At 43.8% G+C, this 18,240-nt stretch overlaps 1 protein-coding gene and 1 pseudogene across 1 annotated transcript in view; one reads left to right on the forward strand and one right to left on the reverse strand.

Annotated features, from left to right (window-relative positions):
- LOC126354433 (uncharacterized) overlaps window positions 1–18,240 on the reverse strand; it is a 999,849-nt gene that overhangs the window by 353,661 nt on the left and 627,948 nt on the right. The window lies entirely within an intron of this gene.
- On the forward strand, window positions 13,188–13,305 carry LOC126288146 (5S ribosomal RNA; annotated as a pseudogene).

Here is an 18,240-nt window from a genome sequence, read left to right on the forward strand (position 1 = left end):
ACACGGCGTCCGAGGCAATTACTGCAGCTGTCTGATTGCGCTGGAGGTCAACAACTGCGCCCAATGCGATGTGCGGCATCTGATAGCTGAAAGGGTCGCCGGTTCGCATCCCTCGCGCGACCCGGGCCTCTGCGCCCCCGGTCGCCGGTCGGCTTATCTTGTCAGTCTAGCTCACAGTGAGCGGTCCCGGCCGTACACCACCGTGTGGCGGGCTGATCGGTGGGGGTTACGAGCTGACACGCGCTGCAGCCTGACCCTCGGAAGACCACAGGCCAGCGATGCTTATCGAGGGCAGGGCTGTGCTGGGGTCTTGTCCGGCCGTGTACGACACACGGCGGAGCTCTGTCTCCAGTGCTGTACAACTTCGCAGCAGTACGACGGTCGTATTGGCCCGATTTCAGTTAGATGACTCACATTTATTCCACGGCCATTAGAAGATCGTAATAAAGTCTGATATGAAGGCGTGGAAACCAGTGGAACTAAATTTTTACTTCGTGCTGTGTGGGAAATCTACAGCAGCACAACTTAAGTTGTTGTTGTTGTTGTTGTTGTTGTTGTTGATGAGGTCTTCAGTCCTAAGACTGGTTTGCTGCAGCTCTCTATGCTACTCTATCCTGTGCAAGCTTCTTCATCTCCCAGTACCTACTGCAATCTACATCCTTCTGAATCTAGTTAGTGTGTTCATATCTTGGTCTCCCTCTTCGATTTTTACCCTCCGCGCTGCCCTCCAATACTAAATTTGTGATCCCTTGATGCCTCAGAATATGCCCTACCAACCAATATCTTCTCCTAGTCAAGTTGTCCCACAAATTTCTCTTCTCCCCAATTCTATTCAATACCTTCTCATTAGTTATGTGATATACCCATCTAATCTTCAGCATTCTTCTGTAGCACCACATTTCGAAAGCTTCTACTCTCTTTTTGTCTAAACTATTTACTGTCCATGTTTCACTCCCATACATGTCTACACTCCATGCAAATACTTTCATAAAAGACTTCCTGACACTTTAGTCTATACTAGATGTTAACGAATTTCTCTTCTTCAGAAACGCTTTCCTTGCGATTGCCAGTCTACATTTTATATCCTCTCTACTTCGACCATCATCAGTTATTTTCCTCCCCAAACTCATTTTCTACTTCAAGCGTCTCATTCCCGCAGCATCACCCGGTTTAATTCGACTGCATCCCATCATCCTCATTTTGATTTTGTTGGTGTTCATCTTATATCCTCCTTTCAAGACACTGTCCTTTCCGTTGAGCTGCTCCTCCAGATCTTTTTCTGTCTCTGACAGAATTAGAATGTCATCGGCGAACCTGAAAGTTTTTATTTCTTCTCTATAGATTTTAATTCCTACTCCGAATTTTTCTTTTGTATCCTTTACTGCTTACTCAATATACAGGTGAACTTAAGTAATCTAAAAAAAAGCGCCGAAGTATATCACTGGGGAACGTTTAGAATTTAACCAAGAGACCCACATAGTAGTCTTCGATTTAGAGGAAGCTTACGATATAGCTGTAGTGAAAAACAGTGAAGCACGATGAAGGAAAGGGCGTACCCACTCCATTAGTGATCGCCTTAAAGAAACCTGTAAGTAGAGTTGTAGAACTACCGCAGTTTACCGTAAACTTTAATTAGAAACCGTAGACTACGAAAGTTTTCCTAGCAGCTTTGGTCAGTTAAGATCGTGCCCGCGTTACCTGTACCGTCAGGAGTGTTGCATACCTATCAGGCGTTATCTCACAAAGATCGCTTTCTTCATGTATACAGTCAGTGCCTGACTGTCCACAGCTCGCTGTCGAGTTTAGTGTTGCAGTCCTTTGCATCACGGGATCCTGGGTTCGATTCCCAGCTGATTCGGGTACTTTCTCTGGCTTTGGAAGGGGTGTTTATGTTGTCCTCACCCTTTTATCATCATTCGGGAAAGCGGCGAGACAGGACAGTGCAAAGATCGGAAATTTATACGAGCGCTGATAACCTCGCCGTTGAGCACCCCACAAATTAAAATCGTCATCTGTGTCTCACTATAATCACCTAAAACCAGGTAGCGGCGAACCCTCTAGAAACTGAGTCAGGATATATAAAGGGCTAGATAATCTACGGAACATTTTTTCTACATAGTTGTCCTCTTGTCTGTTACTTAAAAAATTCACAGCAAAATTGATGTCGCTCATCTTTAATTCAGGTTTTATTGCAAATTGTTGATTTTCAACGTGAAACAGAGCGTTGTTATAGTAAAAATAAAAGAAAAAATATACTTTTGTTATACTGCACAAAGTGCTCAACAAAAAGGTAAAATAAAAAGACCACAAAACAACTATATATCAAACACAGTTACAAACTTCTAGGACTTGTCAAGAGGAGTGAGTAAATAGTATTTCCGATAGGAACCCATGTCCTGAAAAGCATTTCTATGGTGGTTTCAGTTCAGATGTTTAACTCAACTACATACGCTTGAGGAATTGAATTAGGCGTGACGCAGTACAATTACTAGGTAACAATTCGAAAGGAAACATAACAAAACTTCCATTTATCCCTTAAGCACACACTTGAACATTACGTGTTTACCTTATTCCAAAACAAAAAAGAACACAGCAATCTGTACGTACAGTACACTACAGAACAGTACAGTACTTGTATATTACAGCAGTGGCTCGATCTGGCGAACACTAACGCTGTTACAGACATTATACATTTCATCCTGCCTAATATATTGCATACCGGAATAAGCAACGCTGATTTTCTCTTTCACGCAACATCCGTGGACGTGTTACAAATCCGAAGTGAAACCATCGAAGAACATTTCCGGACATGGGTTCCTATTCAAAATACTACGTACTCATTTTTCATTGCAAATCGTAGAAGATTGAAACGGGAATTTCTGAACACCCACTATAAAACATGTTTCTCTTATTCATAAGCAACTTTCGCATTTATCAATAATAACAGGGAACTCTTGTCTTTGATTATAATTGAGAAATATATTTGTGCTTTTCAGCTATACTTGCATCAAAAGTAAAGGCTTTGGTTACATAAAAGCTCAGAAGTTAGGCGAATAACTAATTTTTATTAGTTATAAAAAGCAGTTTGTATTCTATTAGGACGTAATATAAGCAACGGACTAACGCTGAATGATGTCTTGTTCTAATTATGAGCGCAACAAACAAACAAATAAAAAACAAAGAGAAGTCTTCGGTTTCTGGTTTCTCTCTTACACATTCATTTATGTATCTTTCCCCACCAATGCTACCAATACTACCGTTAATCCTACTATCTAGCCGGACGGGGTGGCCGAGTGGTTCTAGGTGCTACAGTCTGGAACCGCACGGCCGCTACGGTCGCAGGTTCGAATCCTACCTCGGGCATGGATGTGTGTGATGTCCTTAAGTTAGTTAGGTTTAAGTAGTGCTCAGTTCTAGGGGACTGATGACCTCAGATGTTAACTCCCATAGTGCTCAGAGCCATTTGAACCTACTCTCTACCGTCATTTATATTGTGTACCAATATTACGAAATTGTAGTTGCGTTGGAGTTCAACTCTACCTATACATAAATACTGCAAACCGATGTTAGTGGAGAGCTGACAGCACTTTTCAATACTAACAACGGGCTGTGAGGGGGCAAATAAGAGAATTGATGAAGAGAATGTTATGAATTGTCTCTTATATGCATACGATGCCACAATTTTAACAACGGAAGAGAACAACCTACAAAAAGGAACTTACCTCTTAAGCAGCACAACTGAAAGCACCAATGTGACTACATCCAAAAAGAAAACCAAATTGCTTTTGTAGGAGGGGACCCCTTAACGCCAAAAAGAGTGGTGAACAATACAGTAGTACAAAGGTCAATATTTTAATTATCTGAGATGGGAATTCTGAAACGAGTCTGACAAATTAGAAATAATGAAGTAGACAGTTTTGGGAACACGTGTCGAACAGTAAACAAATACTTTCCCAGTGTCTTAACCACTCAGTCACCGAAAAGGAATTTTATCTAGATATTTAATAACTGAGCTTCATTTACTCTATGTAAGGTTTCAATAGATTTTCGTATTATACTGGACGTAATTGGGAATTCGATCGAAAATCTGATTCACGAGCCAATGTTTTGTTCTGTCTACGTCTGTACTCCGTAAGCAACACTATGTCGTATGGTGTAGGGTGCTTCTGAGAACACGTATCAGACGTCCCCCTCCCTGTTCCCTTCGCGAATGTTGCGTGAGAAGAAAGACTGTGCAGTGCCTCGGTATTAGCTCTAACGTCTCTCATTTTCTCGTTGTGGCCATTTCGCGAGAAGTTCGTGAGAACAAGTGATACAGCGTGTAACGTATGTACGTGCAAATATTTTTATACGTTGTACCTTAATATGTACACACATCAGCGTGGTGGTTGTTTTTTTTTCCTCCTCGTCGAAATGTCTTCCCACAAACACGTTAGAAACTTTACAATCTCATGTTCTTTTGCGAAGTGCTACTGCACCACTAAGTAGACTGCGCATGTCAGTATAGACTAACCGTTTAGCGCCCATGTGTCCATACCTCGACACTCAGCCTGCTACTCGGGGGAAATAAGCTGCAAATGAAATAAATACCAACGTAATACCGAGTCATCAATAGAAATACCTGCACTTACGCCAGTTGCACCCTGTATGTTGCCCTGCATGTTGCATTAGAACGCACACTCTCGCAATTAACGACAATCAACTTCCCCGTTTTCACAAAATCTCCCTTGTAGCGTCTGCCATTGTACTTCGTTGAATTCTACGTAATGCGTAATACTGTCACGTCGGCGAAACGATCCGGTGACGAAACGCGCTGCCTTTTTGTCTTTTATATTTATCTTTTTATCTATTTGTCTTTTCTATTTATCCAGTCTGACAAGAGTCTCAGACTGACGAGCAGAAATCAAGAACTGAACAACTGAGGATTTTGTCAGCCACAGATTATTTTTTTTTTTTTTTTTTTTTTTGTCCTAAGTCTTCTCACTTATTTGATGCGGCCCACCATGGATTCCTCTCTTGTGCCAGCTGTTCATCTCAGAATTGCACTTGCAACCTACATCTTCAATTATTTTCTGGATGCATTGCAATCGCTGTCTTCTCCTACAGTTTCCCCTCTACAGCTCGCTCTAGTACCATGGAAGTTATTCCCTGATGTCTTAACAGATGTCCTATCATTCCGTCCCTTCTCTCGTCAGTGTGCTCACATACGCCTTTCCTCTCCGATTCTGCGCAGATCCTCCTCATTCCACACCTTATTAGTCCACCTAATTTTCAATATTCTTCTGCAGCACTGTAACTCAAATGCTTCTATTCTCTTCTATTCCGGTTTTCCACAGTTCATGCTTCACCACCATAAAATTCTATGATCCAAACCTACATACTAGTAGACTTCTTCTGGCCAGGAATGTCCTTTTTGCCAGTGCTAGTCGGCTTTTGAAGCCCTCCTTGCTCTGTCCGCCATTAGTTATTGTGCAACTTAGGTAGCGGAATTCCTTCACTTCATCCACTTCATCGATCCTGAAGTTAAGTTTCTCGCTGTTCTCATTTCTGCTTCTTCACATTACTTTCGTCTTTTTTCAATTTACTCTTAGTCATACTCTGTACGCATTAGACTATTCATTCTCTTCAGCAGATCCTGTAATTCTTTTCAACTTTCACTAATGACAGCAATGTCATCAGCGAATCTTGTCATGATATCCTTTCATCTAGGATCAATTACATTTTCTTAATAATTTTCCAGTGAATCTCAGCCTGGCACATGCCTTTTCAAAAGCTGTTTTCTGGTGGTCATTCCACTTCAGGTCGCTGCGGACCGTTACTGTTAGCTTCTATGATTGTCACTGTTTCTTGTGATGTATCGCCAACACCGCAATCGAACGATAATGGGTATGTATACCTATTTTTAGGCAATTCGTTATTTTTATTTACGTTTAAGGTCAAGGTGTGATACGACGGCTTAAATTCTGATGGAGGACACATTCAGTGAGGTGTCTGAATGTCTGTTGATGAATGGAGACCCATTCTTCGTAAACAGCCGAAACTAGATGTGTTGACATTGGACACTGCGGTCCACAGCAAAGTCGCCGCTCTAACTCGACCTAAATAAGTTTAACTGGGTGCAGGTTGGGACTCTATGCAAAACAGCCGATTTCAGTAATGTCATTGTCCACATACCATTGTCTCATAGATGTTGCTTTATGACAGGGTACATTGTCAAGCCGATACAAACAAGCATCGATTCCGAACTGTTCCTCCACTGTGCGCAGTAGACAATACTGTAAAATTTGTTGCCATATCCTTTCGCATTTAGAGTTTTCATAAGTGGTTCAAGGGACCCCGCGTCCTAACCTAATCACGAAAACAACCTCCATGCCGCAACAGTACTCCCTTTAGTGTTATACATGCACTGCATGGATTCATTCCCCCAATGTTGCCAACTCAGCTGAATTTCGGATGATTTTGGCAGATTCCTCCAGGCTGGAAACTATTCTTCTGAGCCGACAGCGGAAAAATTGGCAGATTCCTCGTATTGCTGTATTTTGATAAATTAATATAATTAAATAATTTAATTAATTTCATTCGCGCTGTTATTAAAATATTAACATTTAAAAAAGAAATTTCATAGAGTTAATAATGGAATTAATATTTTGGATCGATTTTTTAGAATACGTAGCTGAATACCTTACTTAACAATCCGTATCCTGATTATTATTGCCTACTGCGAAACGTCTGACGCTGTAACAGACTGCGGCGGCACCACAGTGGGTTGCTTGAATAAGCAGTCGCAGTAATACACTGGCAGCAGTCACTCACCGTCTTCAGTGCAGTTTTTTCATTACACGAGGTCTTGGTTGTTCCTCTCGTTCCCCAACAGTCCATTTGGGCAGCTTTAGAAGGGTTGAAATGCGAGTGATGAATTTGTTACTCAGGTGTCGTCCAATGACTAATCCAAGTTGGAAGTCACTCAGCTGTCCTGGCTAACACAGTACGCTTTTCCTGATTCTCTACTGGCAACGTATTAGTCCCCATCTCCTTCAACGCTAGCTGGTCCTCCTCTCGTGATATCTGGTGGCCAATACCGCATTGCATAGCGGTGACGGGTACTTTCCAACATCCACATACACACCCCACAAAGTACCATACGTTGCGTGGCGGGGGATACCCTGTAGCTCTACTAGACATTTCCTTTCCTGTTCCACTCGAAAACAGAGCGAGGGGAAAAACGACTATCTATACACTTCCATATGTGCTCTAATTTAACGTATCTTCGGGGTCCTTACGCGAAATGCGTGTTGGTGGCAGTAGAATCGTTCTGCAGTCAACTTCAAATCCTGATGCTCTAAATTTTTTCAGTAATGTTCCTGAAAAAGATCGTCGCCTTCCTTCCACGGGTTCCGATTTCAGTTCCCGAAGCATCTCCTTAGTATTTAAGTATTCTTCGAAGCTACCAGTAACAAATCTAGTAGTTCGCCTCTGAATTGTTTCTATGTCCCCCTTAAGTGCGACCTGGTGCCTGCCAACACTCGAGCAGTATTCAAGAACAGATCGCAATAGCGTTCTGTACGCGGTCTCTTTTACAGATGTAACACATTTTCCTAAAACTCTCCAAACAAACTTATTAAATGACTTTTATCTTAATAATATGAATATTTATATATGTGTTTGCAGAGAGAGAGAGAGAGAGAGAGAGAGAGAGAGAGAGAGAGAGAGAGAGAGAGATTTTTGATTGAAATTTTGACTTTAAGTCGTAAATGGTACCTGAATTTTGGTTGCTGCCTCCTTGAATGATCAACTTCTGCACCAGTTGGTGACGTATTATAATTTGGAGGAAGTTATTGTTCTTTAAGGTTTCGAATACGACTGTTAGTTACTTGGCCGTATTGCGGATAGCTTTGAGCCCAAGTTTACGTAGCTTTTCATACCTGAGGGACCACTGTTGTAAGTAAAATAAGATCAAACAGCAATCTGCTTTTCCTGACAAAAGGAGAATGCTTGGCACACAAACTTCCTTCAAACTACACGTCCTGCTACATCAAAATTGGTCAGTGGAGTTCAAATGGCTCTGAGAACTATGGGACACAACAGCTATGGTCGTAAGTCCCCTAGAACTTAGAACTACTTAAACCTAACTAACCTAAGGACAGCACACAACACCCAGTCATCACGAGGCAGAGAAAATCCCTAACCCCACCGGCAATTGAACCCGGGAACCCGGGCGTGGGAAGCGAGAACGCTACCGCACAACCACGAGCTGCGCACTAGTGGAGTTCAGTACCATACTATTGTACAACAACATAATCTAATTACTGTAATTAAGAAATTATGAGAGGTTGTTACTTACTGAATGAAAACTATAGATAATGAATTTCTTTTCCTGTATGTTAGTGAACTTTGTACACTTACAATTTTGTCGACTGATAGACAGCGACGACAATGAAGTTCACCTCCTTCTCCAAAAACGAGATATTTCTGTTCTTCACTTCCAGAAAAATTGTATACTTAAATGTTTGGCAACTCTTACACATACTTTACTCGGTTTTATCACTAAAATATCAATTTTCATTAAATGTAACAATGTTCTGAGCGACGGCCTAGCAACAAGCCCTCTTTCCACAAGATACAGATTAACAGTCCTTTTTTTAAATAAATGAATTGTCTTTTTTTTAGAGTCCATTCTCCAAGATTGACAACTACTATCGTTGCGGGGATTGCGCGCTAAAGAGTTTCTTGCTGTCCAGCTGCGCTTCACTTCACTTCAAGTACTTTTTGAATCACATTTACATTTACGGTATTTTTTTACATTACTGAGCTTCTCAGAATAAAATCAGGCACAAATTAGTTAAAAAGAAGCAGTGAGGCCCACATAACATTACAAACTGAAGTCGATTATTTCCCATCCCTAGCACAAGGCTTACATGCTCCTTCCATTTGATATGCAACGATATGCACACATACTGAAACGACGTGACTTTGTCATCCAGCACACTACTAATGCTGTATCCGGACATTAAGGTTTCGTTCTTCCTTCACATCCACATTTGATCGCTTTGATTAGGCAGTGTTGGAAATGTAAATGGTATCGGCCCTATAGCATTCCCTCTGTGTACTCACCAAGTAAATTTTACGTCTAATGATACCGCCACGTTGTTGACTTCTTCTTTCTAGAAAGTCCTGAAACAGGACGCAAACCTGGTCCCGTTAATCCGCAAGTTCATATGTTGTTAACTGAACGACAGCTGTATTTTGGTCGTCAAAGGAAAGTTCGCTGTTGCCCTTAGGATAGGCCTTGTCAGCGCTAGGAACGAGATTAAAGGTCAGGATACTTAGCCACGTCTTCGGGCTGCGCTAAGTCGCTGTGGTACGTCTCGTGTTCCCTTACGTTACATTTAACTGCGCTCCAATCCGTGTGGAGAGCAAAGTACGTGTTTCAGGACAATGGCGGCGCAGCTCGTCTCGTCTCCTCGTAAAAGGCTCAATAAAAGTCACGCCATCTGTAAACGGACGGTTTTATGCCGCTACAAGCGAAAGCAGCGGGCCGCGGTGTCGGCTGTACCGCGGAGACAGGAATGCGCGAGTTTATATAGGAGCGCCTGCTTTTACAGGCCGAGCCGCGCTGTCCGTGTGGCACTAAGTAAAGCGCTACAAGCGGGCAGCCGGCGGCCGCCTCTGGCCACGCTTAAAACCGCCGGCTTACGGCGCCGCCGGGGGCGTAACTCAGCCAGTTAATGCCCGCAGGACATGCCATTTCCTAATGCACGGCCGCGACCAGCCCCCGCCACCGGCGAGCACGGCGCGACGCTGCCCGCGTGTAATGGCTTTTTAAGAAGCTCGGCGAGCGGGCGTAAATATTGGTGGCCGGTGCCGCTCCTAGAGTATATGCGCGGCTGCTCGCCGGTGGCAACGCACTGGGAGGAGCGCTGCCTCAACAGACGTCACTGCAAATAAGACTTCCCTGTGTACAGTGGTCTGTAGGTTAGCGCGAGTACTCTCCTCGGCACCACCTATATATTCTCTGTCAGTGTCGCTGCTATTGCGATACTCGTACAAACTTAAACCGGAAATTTTTCGACTAGTTTATTGCTGGCTGATAAAACTGCACTACTGGCCATTAAAATTGCTACAACACGAAGATGACATGCTACAGATGCGAAATTCAACCGACGGGAAGAAGATGCTCTGATATGCAAATGGTCAGCTTTTCGGAGCATTCATACAAGGTTGGCGCTGGTGGAGACACCTACAACGTGCTGACATGAGGAAAGTTTCCAACTGATTTCTCATACACAAACAGCAGTTCACCGGCGTTGCCTGGTGAAAAATTGTTGCGATGCCTCGTGTAAGGAGGAGAAATGCCTACCTTCACGTTTCCGACTTATTGTAGCCTATCGCGATTGCGGTTTATCGTATCGCGACATTGCTGCTCGCGTTGGTCGAGATCCAATGACTGTTAGCAGAATATGGAATCGGTGGCTTCAGGCTGGATCCCAACGGCCTCGTATCTCTAGCAGTCGAGATGACAGGCATCTTATCCGCATGGCTGTAATGGATAGTGCAGCCACGTCTCGATCCCTGAGTCAACAGATGGGAACGTTTGCAAGACAACAATCATCTGCACGAACAGTTCGACGACGTTTGCAGCAGCAGCTCGGAGACCATGGTTGCGGTTACCCTTGACGCTGCATCACAGACAGGACCGCCTGCGATGGTATACTCAGCGACGAACATGGGTCACGAATGGCAAAACGTCATTTTTTCGGATGATTCCAGGTTCTGTTTACAGCATCATGATGGTCGCATCCGCGTTTGGCGACATCGGGAGAACGCACATTGGAAGCCTGCATGCGTCATCCCCATACTGGCGTATCACCCTGTGTGATGGTATGGGGTGCCATTAGTTACGCGTCTCGGTCACCTCTTGTTCGCATTGACGGCACTTTAAACAGTGGGCGTTACATTTCAGATGTGTTACGACCTGAGGCTCTACCCTTCATTCGATCCCTGCGAAACCCTACATTTCAGCAGGATAATGCACGACCGCATGTTGCAGGTCCTGTACGGACCTTTCTGGATACAGAAAATGTTCGACTTGCTGCCCTGGCCAGCACATTCTCCAGATCTGTCACCAATTGAAAACGTCTGGTCAATGGTGGCGGAGGAACTGGCTCCCCACAATACGCCAGTCACTACTCTTGATGAACTGTGGTATCGTGTTGAAGCTGCATGGGCAGCTGTACCTGTACACGCCATCCAAGCTCTGTTTGACTCAATGCCTAGGCGTATCAAGGCCGTTATTACAGCCATAGGTGGTTGTTTTGGGTACTGATTTCTCAGGATCTATTAACCCAAACTGCGTGAAAATGTAATCACATGTCAGTTCTAGTATAATATATTTGTGTAATGAATACCCGTTTATCATCTGCATTTCTTCTTGGTGTAGCGATTTTAATGGCCAGTAGTGTTTAAGAACTACATTACAACCATTTTCTACATCTACACTACGTGGCCATATTATTACGACGGTACTCAAATTTTTGTATTTCCTAGTTTAATTCGGTTTCTCTAACAAATGATTGGTTGCAGTTCTCTCTGTTTTTTTTCTATTTATATCTGCATTGTACTGTGATCAAAAAACCTACAAATATGCAGGGAAAATTACTTTTTATTTTTTGTAGGATTAGTATAACCATTGACAAAATGTCTAATACAACAAATTTCAATATTCAGTGATGCCACCCTTTGCTGCAGTAAGAGTTTGTTTGCTTCGGGGAATGCTCTCTATGTAACCCTTTGTATTTTCGTGGAGTTCGGAGTTGTAATGCCATTATCCGATGAAAGTTTCAACCAACTGGTGCTTGGAGGTGACCAATTCATTCGCATCCGCGTGTTTGGTAAACTCCTACATGTTACCTATGGAGTTCGTGTATGGTGAATTCCCTGGCCATACCAAAACATTAAAATTTTTTTCAATCTAGAATAAAGAAACACTTCTGGTTCTGTGGCAAGGTGCCATGTCATGCTTAAAAATGTTGTCGTCATCGTCAGGGAACGATTCATTGAGATGGTGCAGTAACCACGTTTATTTGTTTCATTGTCCCTTCTGCGATGTATAGGTACTACTTTTTTTGCACAAGTGTGCGTAGCCTTGCCCATTCTAAAAAGAAGCAAATTTGAGGTTATCACGTCGAACCGATACCACAAATTTAAGTCCGCTAATAAAACTTCGCAATAAGAAGCTTACTTTTTGATTATTTTGGATACCGATACTGGTGAAAAACAATGATACACCAAACCCCACTTTTTAGCGAACAATAACATAATAAAGAGAAACATCACACAAATCACAAGTGACGCACGTTTCCACTTTGTGCCGCTTGTAAAACCAATAATAATGAGACCAGTAGCATTTGTTTTGGAAATAAACAAACTCTTTATAAAAATATCAAAGTAAAACAATCCTTTGCACTTTTTTTGTTGCCCACCTATTGTACATCCTGTACATCTGTATCTACATGACTACTTTGCAATTCGCGCTTAAGTGCCTGGCAGAGGGTTCAACGAACCACCTTCATAATATTTCTCTACCGTCCCATTATGTAACAGCGCATGGAAAAAATGAAGATTTAAACCTCTCTGTACGGTCTCTGATTTCTCTTATTTTGTTATGATGATCATTTCTTGCCATGTAGGATGGCGATAGTAAAATATTTTCAAATCAGAGGAGAAAGATGATGACTGAAATTTCTTGTAAAGATCTCGCCGCAACGAAATTACATTGCCCTACTCGCTTATCATATCCATAACAATATCTGCCCCATTTTGTAAAATACAAAACGAGCTGCCCTTCTCTAAGCAATTTCGATACCGTCCGTTAATCCTACCACCTGCAGTTGCTACGAACCCTAAGATATTATGACAAAGGCAGAAATTTTGAAATTTCAGCACAATTGCAACAGCTTATGGAAGAAGATGGGTTTTCTGAGACTCTCATCTTCAGTGACGAAGAAACATTTTTTGTTAGTGGCACAGCGAGAATCTTCACGCTATCGTGCAGCACATTCTAGATTCACTAAAAGTTAATGTGTTCTGTGAAGTCTCACGATTCACAGTTTCTTTTTCTTCTGCGAAAAGATCGTTACAGTATCAGAATATCTGGACATGCTGAAAATCTGGTTCATGCCACAACTGGAGGCAGCAGCCTTGCCGCAGTGGATACACCGGTTCCCGTCAGATCACCGAAGTTAAGCGCTGTCGGGCGTGGCTGGCATTTGGATGGGTGACCATACCGGCCGCCATGTGCTGTTGCCATTTTACGGGGTGCTCTCAGCCTCATGATGCCAATTGAGGAGTTACTCGACCGAATAGTAGCGGCTCCGGTCAAAGAAAACCATCATAACGCCCCTCCTGTCCGCATCCTCATCTGAGGATGATGCGGCGGTCGGATGGTCCCGATGGGCCACTTTGGCCTGAAGACGGAGTGCCACAACTGGAGACCGCGTGGAGTTCATATACCAAGAGGGTGGTGCTCCGCCCATCGTGATGTTCGTGAATTCTTAAACAGGCAACTGCAAAGTCGATGGACCGTTCGTGCTGTGGCTGGTGGTCAGTGAGTCCTGTCATGGCGCCCATGTCCTACTGAACTAACACTAAGCGGTTTTTATGTGGGGCGTTATCTCTCCTACGAACAAACCTACCATAAATGGTAGCTCGCGTGGAGAGTGCTTTTGAATAGATTGATACCGATAACTTCGCCGAACTTGGAAACGGCCTGATTATCGACTTGTTATCTGCTGAATCAATAGAGAGCACAAAGGAGGTCCTAGTAATATGTCAAGAAAACTTTTTGAGTTTTTCTAAGTGTGTGCAAAGCCCTGTGACAATGTCAGATACCCACAGAAAATCTGTGAAGTAGTTTCAGTCATTTAAAACAAATGTTTATCTTTGGCCAGACGACTTCTCTGATGTAGTGGTAATAAACTGCGCATGTTAAGGCGTAAAGTCAAGCTCCTGCACTCCAGTCAGGAACGACAGAGCAGAGCAGTGAAGAAGACGTCAGCCAATTGCACGCTGACCGACCCTTCTCCGGGACGACAACGCGCCAGCAGCGGCCTGTATTAAGACACTTCTACGGCAGCATCAAGATTAGGCACTTCAAGACCAGTAATTTTGGAACTTCTTATCTGCATATCGCCCTGTGCTTGAGCCACTTCTGTGTTATTGTCAAAGTTAAGTATTGTCATTGCTCATTTCGTAGTAAAACTCATTAATACGATTTGTTTGAATGTTGTCTAGCAATCCGAGAAGGCAGGTTTCCTGGAGACCCAACACTGACGAGTAGGCAGGATTCAACAATACACATCAATCTTCCTCGTGAATCTGTACAACAGTGTCTGAGGCTAGCCTTCACACACAGCCAGAAAAATCCGGCAAGGGACTTTAATTTCCAATACGTATGGATATATAGTGAAGGAAAAAAATCCCCTCATCAAGAAGGAGCAAGATAAATGAAAGTTGGTGAGCGTGTTTCTTCATCTGAAAGATGACGTCCATTCAGATTTCGGGCCAGTCGCATAAGAGTGGCGTTAGTAGAGGAACTAGGAACATGCAAATCAGGTTTGCTTTAAATATGCACTGTGACGGCAGTGAGCGTTTGTTACCTTTAAGATTGGACGTGGTGAGTTAGTGTTAGTGAATAATGCCTCTAAGGCGACGAAGACGATGTTATGAACTTCTCACTGAGTTTGAACCACATGGTGTAATAGGGCTACGAGGAGCTGGATGTTCCTTCCGCGATACAGCAGGAAGACTTGGCAAGGATGTAGCCCGTCTACATGATCTCTTGCGCGATGGTCACTGGAAGGTATAGTCGCAGGAAGATTTGGGTCCGGGCGGCCACGTAGCACTACCGAGGGAAAGATGGTCGTCTTGGGCGTAGGGCTCTGGCGCATCGTACAGCACCTGCAGCAGCAATTCCAGCAGCAGTTGGCACCACTGTGACACTGAGCCGTGAGTGGCTCACGATTGTGACCTATCCATCCTGCAATTCTGAAAGGGCGAGAATATTTTTTTTAAATTTTCTGTTAACGTCTCCTGGCGCCACTATCCTTACTCACCTGTGCTGTCCGTGAGTGGCAGCACCAGCGTTATCGATAGTAGGTTCGTGTTACTATCTGTGGAGCGACCGCGAGTATTTCCGGGTTCTGTTCTGACAGGAAAGGCTGAGTCGGTGGAGTTAGTCGCTGCAGTGAGTCCGCAGAGTCAGTCGGAAGGCAGACCGTCGCATGTGTCAGTCGGCTCTGAGTCTCAGTCGCTTTTGTGTTGTGGACTGAGTCAGGTTCATCGTTACTCGGCGGTTGGACGAGTTGGTAGTCAGTAGCAGGAAGGTCCGCAAGGTGAAAGTACGCGCCGGGACCGTGGTCGACGCAGACGGAGGGCCGTTCGTCGGTCGGTCGGCTGGTCGTCGGATGGCGACGTGTGGTCTTCTGAGCGTTGACACCAGTATCAGTCGGGGAAGGAGTTGGCAGCCAGCAACAGTGGTGTTTGTATTCGCCGGGACCGCTGTCGGCGAAAGTGGGTTGCCGTTGGTCGTTTGCTCGGCCGGTCGTCTCAGCCGACGACGTCTTGGATCCTCGGGACGAACGCCATTTTCCGAGTTGGGATGTGGTTGGACCTTGTTGGTTGGTTGGAAATGAGCAGCGACGCAGTCTCCACAGTGCGCAGTCATGCCGGGGCTTTTGTCGGCGAGCACGCGCTGCTGCATTGGGAGGCGGTACTGCGTGAGCGAGTTTTCGCTTTCTTCAGAAGCAGCATCCTCAAGTTGAGTAATTAGTTACCTGTTCTTAGAATTAGACTGTTACGATTTGTTTGTTATTTGCGGATTGTTGTTTCCTCAGCCGTTGACGCGCGTGATAAAAAGTCGTGTGTTTTGTTGCCTAGAATCTGCAGCTTCCCGTAGTGACTTGTAGTTGTGACTTGTGTTTTCGGCATTCTTTTAAACTTGCCTTGAGTGGTGTTTGATGCCTTGATCTTGGTGAGGCCGAGTTTGAAGTTATTGGTATCTTGGTTTACTCTTCATCGACCGATATTTTCCATTATCTGTGCAGATGGATCTGACCGTTGGAAATCAGTCGGTCGTGAACTGTGCCTAGTTTGTGTTACCTACCGATTAAGAGGTTGTCGGTCTGGCTGCCTGTCTCACCTAAACGTGCCTTAGTGTTGCCTTCCCAGGCCGATCCTTGGAACCTTCTGAGTGCCGCTCCTTGTGTTTTACATAGTGATTTCCCTTTTAGTCTTAAGCACTCTCTGTGGCCTTTAGCCGAGTTTTAGCTTATTAAAATTGCAAGGCTTTTCTTCTTAGGCCTTACGCCGTAAAAAAAATTGTTTCTTGTTTGGTATGTGGCCTTCAGCCGAGTTTCAGACTTTCAGAATTAAAATTGAAAATTCCTTGTGCTTAGCCCTTAAGCCGTAATTTTGTTTCAAGTTAGTATGTGGCCTTCAGCCGAGTTTTCCAGCTTAAATTAAAAAAATTGGAAATTTCTTTGTATGGGCCTTAAGCCGTGAGATTGTTTGGGTTTCGTATGTGGCCTTCAGCCGAGTTTTATGTGAAGCATTTTAGGATGAAGCCTTTAGCCTATTTCAGTTGAAATTTAGAAGCTCTTCCCTTTAGGCATTAAGCCATAAAATTGTTTTCTGCATGGTGTGTGGCCTTCAGCAGAGTTTTAATCGCTTTTAAATTAAAAATTCAAAATCCTTGTCTTGCCCGTAAGACATAAGATTGTTATTCTATAGTATGAGGCTTTCAGCCGAGTTTTACACGAAATATTTTAAGATAAGGCCTTCAGCTTTTTCAAATTGAAAGCTCTTCTTCCTAGGCCTTAAGCGGTTAAATTGCTTTGTTGAGATGCGCCCTTCAGCCGAGTTTTCAGCCTATTTAGATTAAACATTGAAAATTTTTGTCTTGGCCATAGGCCGTAACAGTGTTTTTGATTACTGTGTGGCCTTCACCCGCGTTCTATGGGAAAAATTTAAGCTAAGGTTTTCAGCCTATTTATATTGAAGATAACTTTTTTTCTTAAGAAGTGAAACCTCCATAATGACTCCTGAACCTCAATTCTTTGCTTAGGCCTTGTGCCTTGGATTTTCGATGTGGTCTTCAGCCGATCTAAATCATATCAAAGAGGTCTTTCGTTAAAACCTTGAGAGTTCTGATTCTTGCTTGTGTGATTGTGTGTTTTAAGAAATAAAGATTATATGTTAAGAATGCAACTGACAGTAACTTATTTCGGCCCCTTTCCACAAATATAACCTCATCCTCTCTGTCCTGGTTTACGTTAACAAAAGCTCCGAGCCAAACGCCCTGTATGTGCATTCCACTGATCGAGAATCGCCGCCACTTGTGACTTCAGTGATGTCAAGCGAGAGCTCACTGAAGGGCGGAATGGAGGTCTGTTGTCTTTCATGAGGACAGGCGGTTCTGCCTCGGTACCAGTGATGGCCTAGTGTTGGTTAGAAAGAGGTCGGGTGAGGGTCTGCAACTAACCTGCCTGTGCCTAGACACAACCGACCTACACGTGGTCTTATGGTATGGGGCGCTATTTCGTATGACAGCAGGAGCACTCTCATGGTTATCCCACGCACGCTGGCAGCAAATCTGTGGGTCAGTCTGATGATTCGACATGTTGTGGTGCCATTCACGAACAGCATTCCAGGGCATGTTTTATAACAGGATGACACACGCCCAAACCTAACAGGCTCTGTTGATTGTCGACGTGTTGCCTTGGCCTGATCGATCACGATTTCTGTCTCCAATCGAGTACGTATGGTTTGATAACTCTAATGTCACCCATGATCAGCATTAACAGTACTGACCGATCAGATGCAACAGGCATGTAACTCCATACCACAAATTGACATCTGGCACGTTTGAATGCTTGCACTGAACACTGAGGCGGTTTCATCAGTTTTTTTTTCTTTATTGCCATTTTCACACCTGATACAGGTAGGCCAGCAGCGGCATACTACGCCGCTCTTCGGCCACAGATATGAAGATATGACTAATGATACAAAAGGAGACAATCGAAAAACAGACATGGTGGATATACAAAAGTAGACATACAAAATTAAAATTCACGGAGCCGTTCAGAAACGTGGACACGCACAGAGATGACAGAGACGACACACGGGAACGATTTAACACAAACGATGAAACACTGGAACACTGGAACATGAACACAAATGCACACA

The sequence above is a fragment of the Schistocerca gregaria genome, chromosome 1 (assembly GCF_023897955.1).
Source record: "Schistocerca gregaria isolate iqSchGreg1 chromosome 1, iqSchGreg1.2, whole genome shotgun sequence".
In the NCBI taxonomy this organism is placed as follows: domain Eukaryota; kingdom Metazoa; phylum Arthropoda; class Insecta; order Orthoptera; family Acrididae; genus Schistocerca; species Schistocerca gregaria.